The sequence below is a fragment of the Sander lucioperca genome, chromosome 6, assembly GCF_008315115.2.
Source record: "Sander lucioperca isolate FBNREF2018 chromosome 6, SLUC_FBN_1.2, whole genome shotgun sequence".
Lineage (NCBI taxonomy): Eukaryota > Metazoa > Chordata > Actinopteri > Perciformes > Percidae > Sander > Sander lucioperca.
The window spans coordinates 41,305,504-41,324,984 of record NC_050178.1 but is presented as its reverse complement, the minus strand read 5'-3'; the positions used below and the strand labels follow the sequence as shown (position 1 = coordinate 41,324,984).

The following is a 19,481-nucleotide window of genomic DNA, read 5'->3' as shown; positions in this document are numbered from 1 at the left end:
GCCACATAAGTGTTTATATCCACGGCTGTAATTGAGCTATTTTCCGGAGGGCAGCTGTGACCCACATTAAGTTATATCCCAACTTTCCATTAAAGCGTGGGGGGAAGTTTTACTGATAGTAATCACGCCCAGCAACACTGCTATGTAAATATGGCTTATCAGCTTTGCCATTTTGGTTAAGTGACATGTACGTGGGCGATTCACATACTGTGGCTCTGACACTGGCCACGTACAGTAGCTATTTATCAGCATCGGTAACTTGCATTGTTAGTATGTAGAAAGCAAGAACATGATGAAAATGATGGCGTGTAATACCCATATTGTGGAGAACAGATGCAAATAGGCTCACAAAGTCTTTAACTTGCAATGTGGGCAAACTTAACTGTCTGCATGTACGGTATATGGAAATTGCACTGGGAATATCTAGATCTAAAACACACCATTTCAATATTCAAATGTTAACAGCAAACAATATAGTGCATTATGGCTTTTAGTATTTGCGTACAACTCTGTTTGCTGCTGTGAGCTGGGGATGAAACAAGAAAGAGAGAGGGAGAGAGAACACACTGGACACTGAGTGGAGGATATGGAGCACACAAAGCATTTGTCTGCCAGTCATAGGAAAATAACATCTAATACCTGTACCAACTTTTTGTTAGTTCTTAATAAAAAAACAAGAACTACCCCGTTGTTATTATTGTACATAATACATCTAGCTCAATCTGATTTTTATTTACATACATTACTATAACTGACTACCTTTCTAGTAATGAAAAAGGAGAGAGAGCAAACTTTATTTAGTTTATCTTTATTTCATTGCAGTTAAAGGGGAACAGAAGAGAATAAAACCAATGAGGTAGCCGACTTGCAGAGATCATGGGCTACCTGACAGTGCTTCTGTTTATGGTACACACACAGCTGAATCTTTGCTAATTTGTAGACACATTTATTAAGCAAAGTACACCCAAAGCACTCATTTAGTTTAAACTAACAGTGTTTTTGACAACACAGTCATTGCCAACCCCAATTTTCTTTAACTTAAGGAAAAAGTTTCAGATGTTAACAGGTGTTTTCACATTTAGTGTTTATTTTTTTATTTAATTTATTTATTTATTTATTTATTTTTATCCTAGTTGCAACCGACTATTCTACACAAAAATGAAAGTGAAGGTTATGCAAGGTGCTCAGAATGTGGTCACTTTTGAAAAGGTATTGCACCTTGGGTTGAGATTTGATGTAGCAGAGCTTCCAAAAATGTAGACAGTGCTGAGTAACAACAAACTTTTTTCATCTCATTCAACCAATCACAGTGAAGGGTAAACTACATCCTATCTAAACATGGAACATGTGATATTAGAGACAAATCAACATCTGTAGCACACTAAGCTGTGGGGTCAGATACAACGGAGCAACAGGTAAACTACACGAGCGGTCCTTTACTATAGAAACGACAAGGTGCTCCAGCATTTAAAAAAATATATGTTTCTCCTCCCAGGGAGCGCTCCAAGCAGAGCTTTTTCCATACAAAAAGCTCAATATGCAACATATTTAAATTGGATCCTTAGGCTTTGGAGAAACAAAACCATAAGGGAAACGGTGATCAGAAAACCTTGTGCAGCTGGTTTTTGGTGTCTGGTAGGTCTTTTAATGGAAGGACCTCTCCAGAAATGATGCAATTTTATTAGGCAACATAGCCAAACAGACAGAAATTAGCCACCATCAGGAACGTGATGTGTTGGAATGCAATGCAAAAACACTAAAATCATTAACAATAGATGTCACACATGATCTTTTCAGATATTTTTGTACTTTTCTTGTAGAAACATACATTACACTAAATAACCAGGTCTTGTGTATCACTCTCTATCTCGCCTCACTCTTCTTCATCACCTTGGCAGTGATTTTTGTGGGCACTGAGCAGACAGACACCGAGGGATGGTGAGAGGAAGAGGAACACTATGTGACCGAGTTAAACATATTAAAGGATTGCCAGTCCAAGCTGTGACATCTGTAGCCACCATCGACACACATTGTAATTAATCTGCAAGTTTTAATTCTATATGCTATTCAATAACAGCCCCCAGTTATGAATAATTTAAGGAACATGGGAGGCTGCTACTTGACGCCTTTTCACTTTGTGTTTAAATTTAGCTGGTGTCATTGTCCAGTAGTGTGATTAATAGTTTATCAGTCTGGCCTATACATCTCCATGAAATATCTCTTTCCATCTGTCATTAAACTGCAGATGGAAATTGGTTAGATTTTCAATCAGGCATAGATTAGACTGAAAAAAAAAGGGAAATTACATAAAGAAATAGCCATCAAGATGTACTCACATGCAGGTAAGGCTGTGACCCAATATAGGACATCATTTATGGAATAAGTCTTTCTAGCACTACGCATTCTCTGTTGAAAAATGACACTATCTTTGTATGAAAATTGGAAACCTCATACAAGGCACAGTATGCATCCTAAATGTGGTTTTAAATAAGACTGAGATGTGTAGCAGTCAAAGTGAGTTGTGAGAGAGGGGCCTACTGCAAGGGGTTGACCAGTGAGCCAGAGATTGGCTTCCTTGTCAAATAAAGATTAGGCATTTTATTTCACCATTTAATCCCTGTAAATCTCTCATGGAGGAACTTGGGCAGTTCAGGGCTTTTAATGGCGCAGAGGCTTCACAGTCTGCACGTCTGTCTCATCGATGAATGTAGGCTACACGAGTAGATACAGCAAACCGTGGCCCCTGGTTAGTCGGTGCATTTAAGTCTGGATTACAAACCAGTTGAAGGTGAAACCGGAAGGTTGCTTGTTAGCTTTACGTCGCCAACAAGCTCCAGTCCAGTTGAAGTTACTCACAGAGCACTGGAATTTCAGATGTAGCTGTTATTGTGTTTAGCTAACTTGGTGCTGCCGTTTGACTTCTGTGGCTTCATTTCTCACATTCTCTTGTTATTGAATGTCTTCAGTTTTTTCCCCCCTTCAAATATGCTGAACATTGTCTTTATTGAATTATTAATGTGTATATTGAATTATTGAAGGAAGATAATTTCTGATCAGATTAATATTAACTCCCTGTGAAATATTAATGACGAATGTTAAAAAAAAAAAAAAACATTAACTTACAGAACTATTAATATAATCATAAACAGACGCAGTGGAAAGTGGCATGGAGTCAAATGTGCTAGAACCGCTCCGATCCCTTTTTAATGCAGTTTCCCTTGAGGTCGGTGAATATGAAATATTGCACTAGTCGACTTTGTACTCAGACGCTTGGCTAATGTCATTGGCCAGTCCTGCCCCCGGGCCTGACGGCAGTGTCACAGAGGGGAAGTTCACCGGCATTTGTCTGCCGGTTACCTTTGTCACCTTGTCCACAGCTGACCTGAACTGTGGCCAGGGGAAAAGTTACAAAGATGTTTTGGTGTTAATATCGGTCTGGTCGCTTTATCACCCCTGCTGATTGGCAGAGCTCCACTCACAGCTCCAGTATTCAGCTTCCTCCTCCTCACTACTCTCGCTCCAAGGGCTGGTGACTAAACTCAAGTGAGGTGTCAGCTTTACCCTCTTTACCTTCTTTTTTTTTCACAAAAGGTGGCACAAAGTAAATCTAGCGAGCCTAGAACGGATCCAGTCCTTTGTTAGTTTTGATTAAAAACTCTCTTTAGATTAATGGTATTCAGCAAAGATTTCATACATCAGTTTGCCATTCTTTGACCTGTTATCACGAACTTCCAATTGTATTCATAAAATATGGAAATCTGAAAAAAAATAAATTTTTGTAATTATTGTAACATAATGGCAAGCACCTTGAAAATATGGTTACATTGATTATGTTTTAAATGCTAATGCCGGTGAAGAACATAATAACGAAGACATGAAAGACACTCTATTCAAAATCTGATAGCCAGGGAGAAGCAAATTATTTCAAATATTTGATATTGAAATTATTTTCAAATGAACAGAGACATGAGTAGAGCAGAGGCGAGTAGTTTCCCCTGGTGATCCTCCAGGCTTCTTTGTTTCCTTGGTGTGTCTCCAGCTCATTAATGTGAGAACCAGACCATACTCCATAACCCATGGCTGGGGACACCTCGGGCCCAACACACACACACACACACACACACACACACACACACACACACACACACACACACACACACACACACACACACACACACACACACACACACACACAGATATACAGTATACACACACACACACACACACACACACACACACACACAGATATACAGTACACACACACACACACACACACACACACACACACACACACACAGATATACAGTACACACACACACACACACACACACACACACACACACAGATATACAGTACACACACACACACACACACACACACACACACACACACACACAGATATACAGTACACACACACACACACACACACAGATATACAGTACACACACACACACACACACACACACACACACACACACACACACAGATATACAGTACACACACACACACACACACACACACACACACACACACACACACAGACACACATATATACACACACACACACACACACACACAGATATACAGTACACACACACACACACACTCACACACACACACACACACACACACACACACACACACACACACACACAGATATACAGTCCACATGCACACACACACACACACACACAGATATACAGTACACATGCACACACACACACACACACACACACACACAGACACACATATATACAGTGTGTACACACACACACACACACACACACACACACAAATCCTTCAGCCGTTTAAAGTCCACTGGCTCTTTCAGGAAGTGATGGCCGCCGAGCTGTCCTGATTAAAATGACAATAGTCTAATTAACTCGACCTCAGTCTCAGTGCACTAAAACGGTTGATGGCTCACCAATTCCTGTTTGAAAGCCCTTTGTCCACCCCATCGACCCCCCCCCCCCCAGCAAAATGCCTCAACCCCATCTGACGAGATTAGCTAATGGCAATTATTTCTCATAAGCTAATTAAATCTAGGCAAAGTTTTGCATTCTTTTTTTATATATTTTTTTTTCTCTTGTAAAAATCCTTATGTGCACTTCTCCAGGGATTTATCATTTAGGGTATGGTATCACAAGCACCTTTCGGCAAGGTAAGTCCTTTAGATCATATACAATTCCAAAGTGGTGTTTTGGTGTTGAACCGGATTTTATTTCAAGCATTTTCAATCATAGTCATTTGCCACTTCAGTCCTCTGTATGTCTGCTGGTTGTGTTGCCTTCTCCTCTCAGTGGCCATCAGTCAGGTCAAACAGGCAGATAGAAAAAGGGCAAAGATTGCACACTTAAGCAAAGGGCTCTATTTGCATAGCCAAAATCTGTGTTTAACAGACAATATTTGAAAAATGAGACCTTACTTGTGCCCCCCCTCCCCAATGATTCTTTTGCATCATTTGATGGACTCATCTGAAGTGCAGAGGAGAGAAAAAAGAACAACAACATAAAAAAAATAAAACTTTAATGACTGAAGAAGAAACTGCTTTTTGTTCTATTATCCTTCTTTTGGTGATTAAGGTCTATAGGGAGATAATTACGCTTTAGTCTGGAGTTAATGAAACGAAAACTTCTCTTTTCTTGTGAAAAGGAAGGGCAGATCTTTTGTACTGCTATCTGCAGACAACTCCCACCCTTGACAAGTCACACAGAGAATTGGTTTTGTTTTAAGGTTGCAGCCCTCTCTGCTGCCTGTCAGTCTGTTGCTGATATGAGGGATCTGTGAATGAAGCCAGAGTCAATGAGGTCTGTCTCCGCCGCACTGTTGCATCTGCCTGTCTGTGAACGTTAGGCACGCTGGAAAACATCAAATGAAACCATCACAACAGGTCATCTGGGATATGTGCTGATTTAAATAAGAGAAAATCCGGGGTAAAAAAAAAAAGAAAAAAATCTCTTCATTCTTCCTGCTTCACGATGTTCTGTTGTTCCTCCACTTACAGCGATGAAGCATGTGTTCGCTATCGGATGACCCTGCTTTGTTGGACATAAAAAGGAATGCACAGATTTGAATTTATCACCCCCACAACGTCGGAGCCATGTGTATCATCTGACTTCCGGCAGCCTTTTTGAACACATGGAGGTGTTGACCAAAGCATTGTCTGGTAGGCCCAAGCTGCGCGGCACAAGTGGTGGCCAGAGAGAGCACATATTAAAACTGTCCTTGTGGAAGCTCACATCTGGTGTGTGTGACCACATGCCCCAACCCCTCCAAAAGCACTCTCACATTTCATCATCTGTTCTCCAGCGCCAGGGTGCTCCGGCACAAGTTGGCTGCTCTGGATCCATCTGTTGTTATTATTTTCCACTGATAATTGGCTCGAACAATGGAATGCCTGTGTCCCCCTTGCCTTTGAAACACTACACCCTGTTTATTTTCCAGAGGTCTCATTTCTGCTCTGCTTTCTCTCTCTCTCTCTCTCTCTCTCTCTCTCTCTGACTCCCCTCAAATTCTCCCTTTGCAGCCTCCCTTCACCAAGTGTCACCTCACCCATAGCGCCCCCTCTCCCTTCCCCCTGATCCATTTGAGAGGGTTTCACATGAAAATGAAATTTTTGACTGGCCGCATCAGTATGTCACTCAGCATCTGACACCACTCTCCAGAATTTCTGGAGGGGCTCAGCTCCCATTCTCTTCTGTTTTTTATTTTTATTTATATATATTCTTTTTACTCTGGCAGTTTCCCCCTGCACTGCACACTTCTGCATTCCTGTCCTTAATGAGAAAAAAACAGAGGGAGAGACAGATAGATGAAGATAATAAGAGGGAGGGAGGAAAGTGGGGACATAATTGAGACACTTAAGAAAAGAAGACATGGACTTGGTATAAATAATTTTTTTCTGCGGATTAAAATTCAGCTTTTATTTGTTTTCCTTTTCCACCAGGTGTGTAGTGGAGAAGCATATGTGAAGATGAATTAAAGATCACCATGTGCATTACAAAAAAAAAAAATCCAGGACACACTTTAATGAAAACTCACCAAAAAATTAATTAAATTTGATATTTTAAAGTGTAATTGGTGTTTTAGGTTGTAATTAAGCAGTTTCATGTTAAAGTCTTCATGCTCTGGTCACGTTCATGTGTATTCCTATTATATCAGACAATTGGATTCATTTTTTATCACCAATCAACAAAGTAATATTGGCTAAGTTTGTTTAAATGTAGAATACTCTTGTGCAGTAAATTACAAGGTGCAAACAAGATATACCAGCACAAAAATGTAATATCTTCTTTGTGACTTGTGAAATGTGTGCACCTTTTTATGGCTTCTCTATAAAGGCCTATTCTTCTCATTAAGGACATTTTTTTGAAGATTGAGGAAGTATTTCCTTTTATTTTTTTTCTCCTTCCTTTTGTTCTGCCTCATGTGAACGTGTTGATGTTCATTTGTTCTGCCTGCTCTTGTCTAATTAAAAGAGGCCAGGACAGGTAGGGCTCTCAGCAGGCATCTGCTCTGTGCCAGTTCTTCATTTGGTGAGTGTTTGTGTTTATGCAAAGGGGCCGCTTCCTGCATATTTAATCTAGAGCAAGGCAACAGCTTTTGTTGTGTTTAGACCACATACCTCTCTCTCTCACATACACACACACACACACACACACATGCACGCATGCACGCACGCACGCACGCACACACGCACACACGCACGCACACACACACTCTACTTCAACTACTCCATACCTGCTACTTTCACTGGCAGCTTTCTCCTCTTCTTCAGAAGTGGATTTCTAAACACTCAGTGCTTGGAGGAAATGTGAATCAATATACAGTTTCATGAACATGATGAAAGTCTATTTAACTGATCATGGGTAAGTCTGTAAAGGTTTCATTATCTTTTATCATCCCCCCTTTTGTCTTTTATGACTGGTGGATGTATGTATGTGTGCATGCCCAGTCTTATGTTTGTAGGTGTGTACTGTAAGTGATTGACAGAGTTGGTGTATAGGGTGTAGATAGCATTGGGTTTTACTGTAGTTACTGAGTAAGAGTTACTACTACATGGCCAGTATTTGGATACAATGTAGTCTCGCTTTGCCCGACCTTCTTCCACAGCGCTGCAGAGGAGGGTCTGGCTAGTCCATACAACATTCCGGGATGGGAGAAAAAAACGTGCTCTGGTTTATTGGCATTTCTTTAAACCAATCACAATCGCTAGCTCCACACAGATCCGCTGCAAATTAGCCTCAGGAAGGAACTTGTTTTGTTCAAACGTGTACTTTCAAAGGTTGTTATAGTCATGCGAGAGAAAACTCAGATTGGACAGATAGTCTAGCTAGCAGTCTGGATTTACCCTGCAGAGATCTGAGGAGCAGTTAACCATAGTCCTCAGAAATCCACCGGAGTTTAAAATTCCAACACAGAAAGCAGAAGGAAAAGGACATCGGCGAAAAAACATGCATCCGGCAAAAATGTCATTTTTAAGACAAAACAATTAATTGATTGATAGAGAAAATAATTGACAGATTCATTGATAATGAAAATAGTCGTTAATTGCAACTCTAGTTGTGTGTCTGGCGTTGTAATTTAAAATCTAAAGCTTTTTCCCTCAAAGTGCCTAAATGATAAAATAAACGTTTATTAAACGGGTAGCTCAAATCAAGCAGTCTGATTGCTTCATAGTTGTGATATAATAACCATATACAACGGCTTTAATTCAAATTCCTTTGCACAATAAGTATCACTCTGGTCTGAGAAAAAAAACGGTGGACTAACAAACTGATGTCTGGTGCCACAGAGGGAACCCGTTCATCTGTACACACACTACCATGACACATAGCTGGTTTAAAATCCTCAAGTGTGCACTATATTTAGAATATTTTTGCTGCTTTACCTTGCTGTCAGACCGCCCTTTACGACGAGGAACTGAAGCCGTTATCTATGCTCTCAAAGCCACCAGGCTCCATTGACAAATAGTGGAGTTGCTGGTCTACTGCTGTCTCGATCGGTTCATTTTTTTTGTGGCGTTGTGTTCCTTGCTTTAGCGTTAAAGGTACATCGTGTAAGAATTTCTCCCATCTAGTGGTGAAATTGTATATGACAACCAACTGAATATTACTTTCTAGCCCCTCCCATTCCGAGCGCGTTTTAACTCCTACGGTAGCCGTATTATTCCAAGATTAACACGGCTTCCAGTACGAGTATCAGTGCTATCGTTATTCTGTACATTGTCCAAGATTAATAGTGTAAGGCTATGTTTACAGCGTAGGCTACATATTTTTCTCCGTGAGCAGAGTCAGAGATCAGCGATGCGACGGAGGTGCGAGGGAAAGCTAAAGGAAGAGGGAAAAGTAAAGAAAAACCAAAAGACAGAGCCGGTGGCAGTGGATCGGTGAGGCAAAGAAAAACTAAAGAGACACTCTCCAACGATGACGAGGAGAGAGTGGAAGCCCTTCAAAGACAAAGGAGAGAAGCAACGGAGGTTTGTGTTTTTAATAGATTTCTCTGAGCAGTATGAACAATGTCAATGAAACCGAAATTAGCTCTTAGTATCTCCATCGTTTACACGCAGCTGTTCTAGCTGTAGCTAGTCTGTGTTAAAACTGCACATGACGTGAGCTGCCAGGGAAATCACGACACATGATTACGTTTATGTTACAAGGTAGACAATCCTTTTTCATTTGACGCGAGCAAAAGTATCCTAGACGTTGTTCTAGCGTTATGCACAACCATGCTATAGTTAGCCAAGCAACTATAAAACTTCGAATTTACACAACTAGGCTGAATTACCTGTCGAGAAGAAAGCAGGCAACTTTGGCGTCCCTTTTTAAACTCCTTGCTCCTTATCAGCTCTTTCCATCTTGGAAAAGCCACTCCAATATTAACTTTGGTCTTGTTGCTTTGCCTGTTGCGTTGTCGTTTTTAATTCTCTTTTTCGCTTCTTTGGCGACTCCGTTACATGTCCTAGAGAATAGGCGTGATCCTCCATCTTCAACAGGCTTTCAAATCTGCCGGCAGTCGCAAGTAATCTCCCCCTGGCATTCGTCACGGTGCCACTGAGTGTAAAAGTGCGAAAGGCGGAGGTATGTCCCTCTTTGGCTAATGTATTTTAAAGATGGAGGCGCAACAGGGCTACCACCATTCGAGCGACTCGCTCGTATGTATTGTGAATGGCTCGTAATGATTCTAAATGGCAGATTCTACGCGTACGAGAATACTTTGATTAGTTGGTGGAAGTAATTACACCTGAATGAGCACATATTTGTGAAAGAACAAAGGGGTTTTTGCTAAGAATCAACTCAAAAAATTACACAATGGTGCTTTAACCAAAAGAAATAGCCTGTGCTAGCTGCTAGTGTAGGCTAACGTTACATGTCACCTTAGCTGTGATATAATCACAACATACCCCGACCTGTTGTGAGCTATTGCTTAATTATATAAACGACAACTTTGTCAGTAAAAATTCTTGTTGCTAGTACATTTGGCCTTAAACTATATAAACTTTTAATAGATCCGAATTGCGATGAGGATAAATAAGAACAAAAAAAAATGGTTGATTAATGGAGGAATGTGTTGGGCAATTTAAAAATTCACAAATGATTGGAAAAGATCACCCAGCTGTGGTCGTGTGAAACTTTGTGTGAAAAATGTTTCCTTTTTTTCCAGTGCAGTAGGGTTGGAGGTGATAGAAAGTGGTAACCCCACGGTGATGCGTGAGGGTATTAGTTCCTCCCTTCACTCATCACCTCTTGTTCTCCCTTTGTCTTTGTCTGGGGAAATGGAATCTGCAGCTTATTGATATTAATAGCGCACAGGATCCGTGGTCGGAGAGGATCTGGGTCCTGGGCGAGAGTGGAAACCTGATATGGCTGGGTTGAATTGACAGTCTTTCTACTTGACAGGGTGGAAAGGGGTTGGCTATAAAAATAGGATTGCATAATGTTCACTGTGTGTTTGCCCTTTGTATGCTGTACTGTTCATGCGTGATCAACTTTTTTTGACTGTGCTGATCTAATTTCACGTGCAAAGTGAGACTTTTTTTCACCATCTGTGTGGATCCTGAGCTGCCACCAGCTTTGACTGCTCAGCAGACAAAATAATTCACAAAGTGCAGTTTTCTGATGCTTTTTCTCATGGATCAATAGATCAGAATTCTCAAAGATACAGAGTAGTGTGCACTGGATATCCACTTGATAGGGCTTCCTGTATTCAATGAGCTCATTTAAATAGTGTAGCGAAATGTGTGGCCTTGTTTGTTTTGGGTTAAGAGTGAAATTCCACTTCCTTGGTATTAAGGCAGCAAAGCTCTCTGTTTGCACTCTGTGTACTTTGTTCTTAGCTCAGCAAAACGTGAGGGCAGGTCCAAAGTATCGGGGGGGATCAGACAGGCCTGACATTCACCAGACTGCACTGTTGCCTTTTAAGCTGAGGGGGAAAAAAAGAATGTGAAGAAAGCACCCAGAATAAGGGCTGGCTGGATTGAAGTTGGATTTAATTGGTGGGTTTTTACTCTGTTTGCGTGTCAGAAAGTGCTGTTGTTTACAGTCTGTGTGGGTGTTACAATATAATACCAGGACCATGCCAATCACATCAAAAAACAAAAAAACAATGCTTGTTTTTTCACTTTTTCAAATGCTGACTTTTTTTGTCTTTACGAGACTGTTTTTCATTTAATCAGTCCTTCTTAATAAAAGCCCAGAAGAAAAATAGGAGAAAATAGTGTGCAGTCAGCCCTTTTAGCAGATCAGATCATACAGTAAGCAGCTGTGTTTGTTGAGAAGTGACTCGTGCTTATGATTTCCCTGTGTTTCAGAGCACAGACAGTGACTTGGAAAATCTCCTGCACACACCCAAAAAACAAACACCAATGACCCTGTGTATATATAGTAGTTATCACTGACTCTACTCAACTAAAACTCTCCTACGCCCTCCTTCTTAGTTACACAATGCTCTTAATACAGATTCACCAGCCTTAAGGAGTGTTAACCAGTGTCTCTACATTTTTGGGTTTTATTCAAACACACAGTTAGGCCCTGGCAATGATAAATAGATACTGTTGATTTATTCAGTGGCTGATACTAAGTGATCGAAACATCCGGGATGGGCTGTAAAGAACCGAGAGACAACTCTGGCAGCCTCCTATTGACAACCATTGAGTTGAGCATTAATTAATATGGTAATGATGTGTGAAGGTTCATTAACGAGCCGCCACAGAAGTAGCCACAGATACAGTATTACCCGTGCTTGGAGTAATTAATGGAATAACTTTACTTAGTGGTAAATATTCATGGGCCCTCATCTTTTTGTCTGCACAGTGTGAAGAGAGAGGAGAGCCTGTCCATTAGAGGAGCTGAAGAGCTGTCCACAGTGAATGCGGGCCTTTTGTTGGGATTGGGTGCGTTTCAGTGGAGGGGTATTAATTCATATTTTGAACATGCAATCTTACAACAAAGCCAAAGGCACTGATAACATACCTAGGACTAAAGAGCATATTGTGAAGCTGCGACCACCTCACTAATAGGTAAGTCCACTTCACAGGTTTGTGGACAGAATAAAACCAGTCTTTGTTCGTGCTCAGATGTAACCACAGCAGTTCATTATGATAGCAAAAAAAAACCTTCTGATTGCCGCCCACACACACACACACACACACACACACACACACACACACACACACACACACAATTACTATAAAGCCTGTGGTTGCATGGAGAACAGTAACATTTATTTGGATCATCTGATACTGAGGTTTCAGGCTAATGGTCACACTATGTATTGCACACACGAGTCTTACCATAACTACTATGAGATTTTTCTTTATCAAAAGCCTTTGTTGTCCTATTTTCCACTTTGTTTAACACAGAACACCTACAACATCCTCTCAAGACTTTACAAGAGAACCTTGCAAAACGCTCCTTAGTTCCCTATTGTCTTTTGAAATTGTTGCATTTTGATTCATATTCTTAGCTAAAGCCTCTTACTGAGCATGCATATAACCCACCTAGGTGGGTAATTATCTCAACCAGGAGTTGTTCTATTCCCTAAAATCTCAATGTGGGAGTGTGTGATGGGCTTGGTTTTCCCAACCGGGCGAAGCAGCGTGTGCTTGTTTATCCTCACCCTATGTTCTCTGCACCCCCACTGTTCTAAATGGTAATATTACAGCTTTGTGCTGTTTGAAATGGAGACAATTATCTGTTTAGGCATTACAAGATGGGCATTATGTTACAAGGAGAAAAGGCATACAGCTGCTATCAGGATCCCGTTGTTGCCTTTTCTCTCCAATACAAATTTTCCATCATTAAAATGATGGAACATTTATCTAAATCGATGTTATGCGTTGGGTAAACTCATTTAGCTCCCAGGGCTCTTTCAGGTGATGGGAATTAATGATGTTTAGGAGTTTGAAACTGAAAATATCTGTCATTTGTCACCACTCTCCATTGATTTACGGTTCCATTGATGATATGTTAATTGAAGTGTAATGAATCACAATAATAGGGTAGTTGTGTGGGAATGGTCCATTTTGGATGATTGTTCAACCCTCAGTAGAGTTCAGAGCGAGCTGCATGTTGACTCGTGTTTTCAACAAGGGCATTTAACACATAATTAATGCTGAAACTGGGCAAGTTGGACCAGTGTGTTTTTTTTTTTTTATTATCTTTGTCTGCTTTAGATAAACACTTGCACAAACGCCTGGCCGCAGTTTTGACTGCCAAATGTAAACGGCAAAAAAGAACATTGGGAGAGGGAGTTGGGAGCTTTTTTTGTCTTTTTCTTTTTCTCCTTTCATATTTGGATATGCTTTAATGCTTTTATTCAAATGCACCTGAGATATTGCCACACAGTCACTTCTCAGTTTACCATAAAAATAAGATTTTGTTTCCTTCTCTTTTTTTGTCATCTTTCCTTGCCTGGGTTGAGTGCTCAGTTAGGAAAGCTGTGTGCATGCAGATCAGGGCCGCCCGGGGGGGGGGGGGGTTGAGTCAGGGCAGAGCAGGTACAGGTACACTGTGCTCACCACTGGGGGGAGGGGGGCATTATGAAAAGTTTTTGTCTTGCAAATAAACCATTCACTCGCATCAGACAGCTCCATTGTTCATTTGTTATCGTCAGTGGGTGTAGTTGTAGTTAACAGACAGATGGAAATGCAAGGATGTGTCTTGCGTGACAATAGTCGGCTTCTGCCCCGCTCAGAGCTGAAATGGTGGCTGGACGTCGGTAGCACCAACGGGAGGTACAGTGAGCGGTGCAGCTCCATGCAGACACAGGGAAGCAAACAGCACTGGAATGCAGAGAATTGATTTCTTTCTGATGATTTTGCAGAACACGTATGCGACTGTTTGTGCACGTTATCAATTCTAATCAACAGCAACTGGTGGGAAAGTTGTTATTAGCAGCATTTAGTTTACACCCATGCCCTCTGTGCTTCTCTCTTTCATACATTGGCTTGTGGGTGCTGTTGACAAGCAATATGTTTTGCAGTGGTAATTATTTCTTAATTATAAATATTTTCTCCATTTTTTTTGTCCGCAGGGCAAGGAGGCTGTTTTACCACCGCTGGAACTGAAGATTGCTTTAAATAAGCAAGTCCTTGTAGAAGGTAAACACACCATCTTTCATCAGACTCTAGTCCCTGCATGTGTGTGAATGCTGGATTGATTTGGCTTAATAATAGGGCTGTCAAACGATTATTTTTTTTTAATCGCGATTCATCGCTGAATTTCTATAGTTAATCACGATTAATCGCATATTTTATCACATGATTAAAATTCTTTTATTTTGCATTTCAGAACAGTTTTTAAGTACATATTAACAATCGAAAGCAATTCTTACCAGTGTATCTTGATTGGGAATCAAATGAATGCAAAGAAAGTTACTTTATGAACTTGATTTTAAGATTTGTAATTATTTATTTACTGTAAACAAAAGAAAAATGTTACTAAACAATATAGTGTTTAGTAACTCCTAAATAATGTTGATTACTCACTGACGTCCAGTGATCACCGCTTAATGAGACAGCGTTTGCAGCACCTTGCAGCAGTTGGGCTGCTTTCTCCGTGTGGTACAGGCTGTGTGTGGGGCTGCTGTCCCCCTCGACGGCAATGAGACGGGTCAGAACATGCCAACCGTAGTACGTCTTTAAGACCCGAGTCCTCTACGATGCTGACAGGTCTGCAGTTAGTTGCCACCTGTTTCGCAAGAGCTGTAGTCATTTTTTGGGATTTGGTTTCATCCACAGGTCGGCAAGTAGCACTCTCCAAAATAGTGCTTTACCTGAGTGGGTAGCATGCTAGCGGGTAGCATCAACGTTAATAACTGTACTACTATGCTTAGCTCGTAGCTGGTAGCTCCAGCTTGACATGCTTCGGTGATATTTTAATTTGGCTTTACACAATATGCATATGGCTTTCGACTTGTCTACGAGCCGTCCTGGAGTTTTGGAAAATAAAAAGCACCATTCCGAGTTGTGTTGCTGCTGTCTTTCTCCATCATGCCTGCAGCCTGCAGCAGCAGGATGTGTTACGAGGAAGTATGGCAGCTTGATGATAAGTAAAGGTGCTGCAAAGGGTCAAAATAGTAGCCTGTTAGGCACGACGCGAAGCCGAGTGAAGTGTAAAATAAATTAATTAAATAAATGCCGGCATGCGATTAAAAAAAATTAACACGTTATGCTCGGCCCTTAATCGCATCGCGATTAACGCGTTAATGCTGACAGCCCTACTTAATAACTAACTGAATGCAGCGGGGTTGTCATGTTTGTGTACTGTATTTTGCAATCTGTCTGTGCGGGTCAAGAGGGTGGGAGGGTTTGTGTGTGTGTGTGTGTGTGTGTGTGTGTGTGTGTGTGTGTGTGTGTGTGTGTGTGTGGGGGGGACTAGCATGGTGAGTAATAAAGAGACAGTTCCCCTGAAGATCAAAATGGCGTTAGTAAGAAGTTGGGTGTGTGATAACTAGTTTGGAAGGAAATGAGGACATGAGGAATTGAGGTTGCTTAATGCAGAGATATCTTATCTGTCTGTTTGTACATTTTGACATTTGTCGGGAAAAGCTGAAATATGGTAATGCCATGTTTACCAAACAAGAGGGGGGAGGTTTACCGCACTCAGTCTTGTTATCGTTGGCATCTTAGCCATGCTGGTGGATATCTTGTGTTTGCTCCTCACACCCGTCTCCCTATCTGGGAAAGTTTGGGGCCCCAAGGATGTGAACCTTTGGCTGGAGCGATCTGGTGAGGCTGTGTGTGTGTGTGTGTGTGTGTGTGTGTGTGTGTGTGTGTGTGTGTGTGTGTGTGTGTGCTAGGGGGTGTTAACACTTCAGGAGCTCAGGGCTTCAGAGGAGGAGTGTGTGTCTGTTTTCTGTCTCATACAGCCTAATGCTCACCATCATCTCGTTCTTTCATTGTATTTTTGTCTATTTTTATCAAGTCTTCTCTGTCTGTCTCTCGCTCACTCTCTCCCTCCATCGGCACATTGTGACTTGTAGGTAGATTGGACACATAATGTGCCAAATAATGACTGTACATTTAAATAGTGCGTTTTTTGTTTGAGCCTGTTACAGAGCAACTAGGCTGTTGTTAAATATGTAAGGTTTAACGCTGTTTTTTGGGATTGCAATAGTGATTGAGTTAATTATATGATTATTAAAATATACAACAACTTGGCCTGCCCATGGAAGGATATCCACCCAAAATAAACAAAATGCTAATTTTCAACATTTTCTTGCCACAAAAAATGCAAACCTGTTCAAGTGGTAAAATGTTAAGAATATATTTCTTTAAAAAAGGAGATTTCTACAACTCAAACACAACAAAAGTGGGCAACATTACAATAAAAGTGTAATAAATCCAATTACATCCTAGATAGAAGGGATGATGGCACTTGCGGGCCACTCTCTGATTTTTAACAAAAAGCTGTTACTGATACATTATTCTCATCTTAAATATGAACTGCTGCAGCATCTCTGTAGAGTTTGGAAAAAGCCAAAGCAGCTGTAACTGTCATCGTTACAGTCAGCAATGGCTGTTGGATTTCAGCCAGACTAGTTTCCTCTTCATTGTAAAAGGATGTGCTCATCACCATATGTTAAACAGCCTATACTCCTCTTTATTTGACTCAGACAATTACCCCCACATTTGAGAAACAGACTTGAAGCAAATTGAAGCAGAGGATTCATGTTGCTGCTGTTTATCTGGAGTGCATTCTCCGCATAGTCAGGTCCACTGCAGCAGGCCCCCTCGGCTGCCTGCTACAGTTGTAAGAGTAGCCCTGAAATCCTCCAAATGGTTGTGTAATTCATGTTAATGTGGCAAAAATCAGTCTAAGGACTGACACAACTTTTCAATGTGATTTTGATTGCATCGCTAATGCAGGAATCCCTGTGGCAGCTTATGGGATTACCATGTCTTGGTGTTTAAAGCTCTTTCTTTTTTCTTTTTTTTGTTTTAAAGCGCAATAGACTCTAACATAGTGTATGTATTTGTTTGTGTCTACATTTGAACCAGCTATGCTTTTTAGAATATTTGTCATTAATTGAAATGTAAGAAAAGTCTTCTGAAAAGCGAAAAAGCAAAAATTGATTTGGATATCTGGAATACTTATCATCCCATCGACATATCTGTGCGATAGGGCTGCCTCTGATGTGTGCTGTGTGTAGGCCTGCTTTCTTTGGCCAAGTTATTTAGACCTGATGACATCCAACTTCCCAGTATCCTCAGATGCTTCAAAATGTTATCGTCTCATGCTGGGCCTTCATTTGAATTTCATGAATCCATGTAAGGGAGAGAAGAACACATCATGCAAACACTCCTTTTCTTGTAATTCTTCCTTTGCTGTACATGCTTTGGTTTATATTGCCTTAGTTTTAGCTGTTGAAGTTGCTTTATTTAATCCACTTTTTATGGAAGTGTTAAGAATAAACAAGTGGATTCATGAGTTGGACCCACAAAAAGGTCATGTGCAGATTTATGCTGGGATGAAAATAGGGCCTCTGTAATGGTTCCCTTGACTGCATTTATTGCTTACTTTAAAAAAGTAATTTCTTTATATCAGCATCAAGCTGGCAATTGCCATGTATTAGTATTAAGCTTGGTAAGCTTCTAATTCTGTGGCATTTACAGCTGGCTGTGTTTCCATGCATTTATAACACTTTGATTCTTAAGAGCTCCTGTAATCGCTTATGCCTAGCTTGGAACATAATAAACAACTCGCTGTAGCAAAAGTGCCACATGGGGGAGATTTCTTGGAGGAAAGTTAAACGCTTCTGTCACTGGCAGTTTTGTTGCTGTGTTTTTCATGCACTGTAAGTACCGTAATCTACTCTCTGAGCTTGGCTGCTGTGGTTAAAAACAGAGACAGGCAGAATAGATGCAAGGCAGCGTGAAAATGAAAAATTATCATCCCTACAGAGACGTCACAATAGAGACCAAGGCAGAGCCATAAAGCGACGGTGTGCCTCTGCCGTTTCCTGTTGATTGAGATACCAGGATGTGTGAAAGCCTTCTAAACACCCTCACCTGACCCCCGTCGGCTTTCCCTATCTGATGCTCTGCTCCCAAGGCCGCATCAGCTGCTATCAGAGCACACACTGGCAGATCGCCCGCCTCTGTATTGTCTGGCTAAACAGGTTGCGCTGCTAGATGCGTGCCTCATTCTGAATACAATATGTCACACAATAGAGCTACATCCTTATTTTCTCTCGCATCTCCTACTACTTTCTGATGAATTATCTTGTGCTGCGAGGTAGAAAGAATTGAACTGATAATGTTATCACAGATGTGTTATCTTGAAGCTACTTAAAATATCTTTTTGGGGAAAAACGCGTTTGGCAAGTTTCAATCTATTTTTCTATCAGCATCAAACAGACACGTCTTCTTTTGGTCTGAAACATATTGACGGACATATAAACTCTGGTCTGCTAGGAGAGTGAGGAGCTTTGATAGTGTCTTGGTGCTACCAGGTGCAGACAGCGAACGTGACAGTCTTTGTGTGAGATTGACTGAGGCGACAGAAGTAAGCAAATTCCATCCGCAGATGAGTTGTCTTACAGCGAGATGAAAAGGAAATCACAAAAGTGAGAAAATGTGTCAAAGCTCTGTTTTTTTTAGCTTTGGCCTTGATTTGTTGTCTTCTGAGCAAAAATGACTATACAGAGCTTTTCTTTTTTGTGGTAACCCAGGCCGGCATCTGTCAGACTGTCTATACTGTACCAGAACTGCTGTAATATCAAATATAAAAAAAAACTAAAAAAAACCGTAATGTATGTACATACTTTCCCTGCTCCCCAAAACAATATTATACATTTACAGTATATATTATGATACTTAAAAAGGGCACTTGTTTATGGTTTCCAGTCTGACTTGAGAAAGTCTCTGACTATTTAAGGAAATTAAATAAAGTTCCTACAAGGCGCAGTCATTCTTATTTGGATAGTTTTGTCTTTGTTGCAATCACTTCATGTCATGGTAAATATAACTTTGGCAGTCC

The 19,481-nt window shown here is 40.8% G+C and overlaps 1 protein-coding gene across 12 annotated transcripts in view; it reads left to right on the top strand.

Moving 5' to 3' along the window:
* The window catches only part of foxp1b (forkhead box P1b), a 169,590-nt gene that overhangs the window by 42,475 nt on the left and 107,634 nt on the right, over nucleotides 1-19,481 (top strand). For 11 of the 12 annotated variants that reach the window (XM_036001752.1, XM_031280555.2, XM_031280564.2 and 8 more), the window contains one exon: nucleotides 14,533-14,599. The gene's annotated coding sequence lies outside the window, so the exon portion shown is untranslated. Of the gene's footprint in view, nucleotides 1-14,532; nucleotides 14,600-16,207; nucleotides 16,229-19,481 lie in introns of those variants that run through there. The other variant, XM_031280546.2, reaches the window with a different exon arrangement.